The sequence below is a fragment of the Polistes fuscatus genome, unplaced genomic scaffold (assembly GCF_010416935.1).
Source record: "Polistes fuscatus isolate 324 unplaced genomic scaffold, CU_Pfus_HIC Scaffold13, whole genome shotgun sequence".
NCBI classification, from domain to species: domain Eukaryota; kingdom Metazoa; phylum Arthropoda; class Insecta; order Hymenoptera; family Vespidae; genus Polistes; species Polistes fuscatus.
In genome coordinates, this window is record NW_025113031.1 from 3,816,400 (window position 1) to 3,822,826 (window position 6,427).

Genomic DNA, 6,427 nt, shown 5'->3' on the forward strand with positions numbered 1-6,427 from the left:
ACTTTAGAAATTACAAAGTGATATCTAGAAATAGGAAGAAAAAAAGATAGAAATTAATAATTATTAATATTATTCATTATAAATCATAAAACTGTCTGTTTTTATAACAAATATATTCTTTCATACTCTCGTACACTACAAAATTACAAAATATTATCTAGAAATAGTAAGAAAAAAAAAGGATAAAAATAACATAGTTATGGAAAAAATTGTAAATGTGTTAGGTAAACGTGTTTGAAAACATAGAAAAAAGAAAGAAAAGGAGATAGGGAGAGTAAGAGGGAGAAAGAGAGAGAGAGAGAGAGCAGGATAGAAAATACATAGCGTTATTTGCTGTAGGTTGATATACGTCGACGCCAATGGATAATAAATAACGGACATTCGCGAGAGAGCGGGTGGTACCCGCAACTCGGTAAAGCAATGTGCGAGTGAACGAGCATACGTGCAAAACTGAATGCAACCTGAGTGCAACCGAAAGAACGAGATAAAAGAGAAAGAGTGGAAAAATGGGGGTTGGGGAGGGGGAGGGGTGAAAGGAGTGGAATGAGGGTGAGGTGGGCGGGGTGGGAGGGGGAGAAGGAGGGGGGAGAATGAGTGTGCCGCCGATACGCGCCGAGCGTGCTTCCGCGTTCGTGCGGATCGATTTAATTTGTCGATGGTCAAACGGTTTTCTCAACATCGTCGTTTTGTTGTCCGTCGTGGTGGACGATGAACTACCGCGTATTTTACATTGGCCAAACTCGCTCGCGAATCTGTTTGCACAACGTTACTTTTACTTCCACCCTAAATCCCTTCTCTCTTTAACTCTATCTAATTTATCTCTTGCTACTTTGATATTTTGCTTTGAAATCATTTTTTGATATATCAATAGGTTTGCAAATACGTAGGTACTTACTTTTATATGGGTTTATTCGATACGTACGGGTAAACAGTTTGTCGGGGTTTACGTACAAAATTCGATTTGGATGTGTTTCTTTTTTGTTGTTGTTTTTATTAATCGTAAAATGTTTTAAATTCACGGTAGGATAAATAGGACGATATTTTTCATACGATTTTTTGGGTAACTTTTCTTTTTATTATCTCGAAACGTATCTAATAATACATTTATATATCGGTGTAAATTAGATTACATTCGTACCGATTGTAAGTATATAATTTTCTTTTCGTAATATGCGTGCGCGTGTTTTTTTTTATTTCTTTTTTTTTATTTTTTTTTTTGTATTATTAGTTAAGTCGATCGTCGAAACATCGCGTTTCATTAACGCGATTGTAAAGAGGGAAAATTGAAAACTTCCACCACGACGAGTACGTCATCCATTCGTCTAATTTTTTTTTTTTTACATAGGTTCATGTACGTATACGTATGGATGTATATGTGCTAGAGATTGAACAAATTCTTCTCTCTCTCTCTCTCTCTTTTTGTCGAAAAAAAAAAAATATCGAGATTCCGGCGAAAGTGTAAAGAATGGAAACGAGATCGATGGATTTTCATTAATTTTATCAGCCACCGAACAAATCCATCTTCTCTACTCAAACATATATATATATATATACATGGTGGACCGTGTAAACTTTCGATGTATTAATAAAAATCATTTTGTTTGCCAATTACCGTTATTGCTTCATTTTCAAATCGTTGCATTCAATATTTTATGAAACATTTTTGTGTTTAGTTCTTCCTTTTTTTTTTTACTTTTGTTTTTAAGCTAACCGATTCGAAATATTCAAAGGTAAAGTTACGTCGTTGAATATAAGAACAAAAATTTGTCAGAGATTTTCAAATCGAGAAAAGGTAATCGTTTTTTTTACGATCAACTCTGTATACGTAGAAAAAGAAACTACAGTAGTGAGTGTATTAATTAATAATAATGTTCTTTTTTATATATATGTTCTTCGGTGTTAAATATCAAATGGCAAATATTACAAATAAAATCATAATTAAAAAAGTCAATCTTTATTTGTGTTTTTTATATAAAAATAACGAATTGTTCAAATAAATAAATTCAAAATGACGAGAAAGAAAGAGAGAAAGAACAAACTATTGTTTGATTCGAACAAATTTATCGAATAATCCATTAATATTCATTTAATATTACAAAAATATAATACGTATACGTAATCGAATAAGTATAGATAACCTGCTATTCATTCATAGAAAATAAATCAATCAAAATGATATCGCATATATATTTTGGAAAACAAACCAATATATAGAATGGAATTGAAGAAGGGGCATCATCGAGGAAGGAATTCAAAGTAAGGATTCGATTCCTCCCGAGGAAAGATTTCGAACGTGCAAGAGTTCGAGAGGAGTCGAAAGGGTTAACATAGTCGGATACGTGGGTGGCCACTATGATTTCTTCGGGGCTATCTGCTGATCTCAATAGCCGAGTAATTCCATGGTATTCCCCCTCCCCTCTCTGTCTTTCTTTATCTCTGTCTTTCTCTCTGTCTCCATTGAAAGAGCCGAAAGCTTTGGTGTACCCCTTCCAGTTCCTCTTTTCGTGTCTCGATCGGGCCGAGCGAAGCGCATTCTGACACCTACGACTGGCCATGAGACGCGCCACAGCAAAAAGTCCTCAAAGAAGAAGCCGTGCCCGGTTTCAGAGCTCGATGGTTAGGCCTCCCGTCGGCCTGGAGCCAACCAGAAACCAGAAGAACTACTCTGGTACACTCTCGTAGCCACACCTCTGCAACCAACATTCTCTCTCTCTCTCTCTCTCTGTCTGTCTCTATCTCTCTCTTTCCCTCTTTCTATCCCCTCTTCTATATACTCGTCATTCTACCCTTCTCTTTCTAACTTTCTTTGAGTAGTATTCACTTACTCACTCACTCACTCACTCACTCACTCACTTACTCACTCACTCTGTAGTCTCTCAACACCATTCGTTTCTTTTCTCATGCTCGGTACCTCATCCCCCTTCTCTCTCTCTCTCTCTCTCTCTCTTTGGTTTTCTCTCTTTCTGTTTCTCTTTCAGTATCCAGCCTCTCTCCATGGGATTTTTTGGTACCCCACGTCGCCAAATGAGAGCTGCAGCCCTCTGGAGGCTACGCAGGAAACTCGTCAACTCGCTTTGAAGCTACACCGCAGACTTCCCCTTTTCTTCTTCGTTCATCAGACAGAGAGAAGGAGAGAGAAAAAAAGAGAAATAGAGGGATGAGAGAGAGAGAGAGAGAGAGAGGCTGTTTTAGACGATCGAAATACGATAAATGTGGGATTATTCGCGATGCTTTTGGATTTTTCTGATTCGTTCAGTTTCAATGATTTCTTCAGATTTTTCACAGTCTCGCAAGAATTATACGGATATTTGTTATAATGATCGATTGTTTTTCTCAGGATAAATGTTATTATTTAATTGCCAATGAGATTTCTCTTTTCGTCGTTTGATCTTGATGGATGGTATTAGATAGTACGATGAATTATCACAATTTTATAAATCATTTTGTAAAGGACAAGTGATTTTTATTAATATGAAATCGAGAATACGATTAGAGAAGATTAGGTTCCATGGAAAACATCCATTTTTCTTTCAGGAAACTCGATGATTAACTGCTGATCATTTAAACTTTGTATTTATTTGTAATAAAAAATGAGTCAACAATATGTATACGCAAAGGAAAGATAGGTATCATCATAGACCGTGAGTTAGGTCAATCTTCAGAAAATGGAAAATTTCTTTTTATATTCGTTTGAATATTTTTTTTCTAATTTCTTTCATTTTCCGATAGAAAATATCGTCGATGTTAATTTTGTCTTTTCTATGAATTATACATATATGTATATATATATATAATTATTGTTTATATATATGTTATTTTAAATTAAATTAAAAGAGTATAAAATATCGGTACTTTCTTCTTCCTTCGACTTACCGACGGCAATCTCGAGTCTACCTAGACATTTGGGAATAATCTTGAAAAAATAATACAAAATGATTTCTTTATTTGATAATTTTTATTGAATTCGATACTAACGACAATAATTACTAGTAAAATAGTAATCGTGTACTAATAGTTTAAGGATAAAGTTAAATAATAAAAGAAAAGACGCGTTTTTGTGAAAAATGTCGAAAATAAATTCAAAATTAAACGTTAGAAATGATTAAAAAAAAACGATTCTTTGAGATAATAATTATTTGAATTAACTTTTGCGTTACAAATAACAGAAACAGTTTGAACAATCTTCAATAGAGATATATTTGGTTCGTATCTTTTGTTAATTGTTAGAATGAGAATAGCGTAAGTTTGGTAGACAACTCCTCTCGTAACGTTTTCAAATCTAAGTCGCATTATTGTATACAGGTGGTCGTAGAGGTAGCTTCGCGTAGTCAGGGTAGTATTCTAATTATCAAACGTTCCAATTATCCACTTCGTGTTTCTCACTGATAATTACGACTCGTCGTGTCTCGCACACTAGGAAACTCGGCACGAAATTTTCCATTCGTGATTGCGCAACGAGACCGTGGAATTTCGCGAATTCACGACTATGCAAGTGCAACACAACTACCTATTATATGCGATGTTTTAAATGACACGATGACAACGTATATACATATACATATACATATATATATAAGCACGCGTATCTCAACATTATTTATATTACGATATATCGAACGTGTACACGTTAATAGACGCGTGGATAATAAATGTGCATACGTGGACTGTATTAGTAAGCATTAATATATTAGTGTAAATTGTAAACATTCGCGTACACATAAGAAATTCCATTCATACATATTAATATTCGTGTAAAGATTGCTTATGCTTATACGCATGGATATTAACGTGGCTAGGTATATATACCTACATAAGGGAACATATATATATATATATAGGGACTTAGATCGCAATACAATTCCGTGAAAATAATTTATACGTCAAGTCGACGCGATATACGACGTTGATACTGTTTTGTAGTGGCGTTGCTTCGGTTACTTCACAGAGTTGGGAACGCGATTACGTGCGCGTGAAAACGACCATTATGACGCCCTCTCCCTCCACCCCCTACCCTGCACCTACCCCCGTTTCTACATTCTCTCTTTCTTTTCTTTTCGTTTCGTTTCGTTTCCTTTCCTTTTCTTCGTCAGACCTTTTCCTCGTCGTAGTTGGAAAAATATCGATCCGCACGAATTAACGTCTCTTGCACGACGACGTTCCACGTTCTTTGTAATCGGTCGTTATCGGTAACTCGTGAGCTGTTACCTACCTACCTACCTACCTACCTACCTATCTTGCTTTGCTTTGCTTTGCTTTGCTTCGCTTTCCTTCGAATGGCACGGACTTTTGTCCTTTTTCTATCGTTCGCTAGCTCAGTCAGAGTCAGTCATTCCTTCCGTTGGGAATCGCATTAGTAACGAGGAAACTCGTTAAAAACTTACCAACGTCGCGATAAATGAGCCTACTCGAATATGGCAAACTGATCGACTCCCAGAGATGGAAATGTTCCAACAAAATTGATGATGTTCTTTTAGATCTCAGTTAGTAAATATATATTCCTAGGATTTCTCCTTTTTTTTTCTTGGTTTTGTTTTTTTTGTTTTCGTCACATCCGATGAAAAATAAAAATAAAAAAAAGAAATAAATCTATAGATCGTTTTATTCTCGTAATGATTTAAGATGGCTAGCTAACTCGATGTTTGATTAAATGGAAAGTGTAAAACGATGAGAGAGTATAGGATAACATTTAGCGAAGTTACGCATAAACGAGGTTTCTAATTAGAAAGACTTTTTAATCCGCTATTGTTCGTCGATGAGAGAAGCAAGCAAACGAATGCGTTCGTTCCTACGTCTTTCTTCATCGGAAGAATTCATCCGGCTTGGCTTTCATCCCTCTACCCTAAACGTCACGGCACAGAAATAAACGGCAAAGACGCGCAGTCGTTCGGGGGTGACGACGAGCTTCCGAGATAGAACGAGTAAGAGAGAGAAAAAGAGAGAAAGAGAGAGAGAGAGAGAGAGAGAAATTAATTAGCTCTTGCGTTACCGAAAAAAAGAGTTCAAAGGAAGTGGCGTGGACTACCGAGGCCTGATTTCCAAGCCACCGAAAGAGAGGGTGTGTGTTTCTCTCCTTCTCTCTCTCATTCTCTCTCTTTCTTTTTCTTTTTTCTCATTTTCTCTCTTTTTATCTGTCGGTCCCTCTCGACTTTCTCTATTTCTTTTTTTTCTCTTCTTCTTCTTCTTCCTTTTTTTTATTATTTTTTCCACACGGGAACTCGGTGAAAAGGCGACCAATACACGATGCCGGTTAAAAATGGCGAGAACACATCGGTGGACTACGTCTGGATAGAAAATTTACTTTTCAGTTGATACGTTTGGATAGTCAGGCAGCGTGGATTTTATCTGAAAAAAAAATAAAAAAGGAAGTAGATAGATAGATAGATAGATAGATAGATAAATAAATAAAGGGAAAATATTAGAAAGTAAA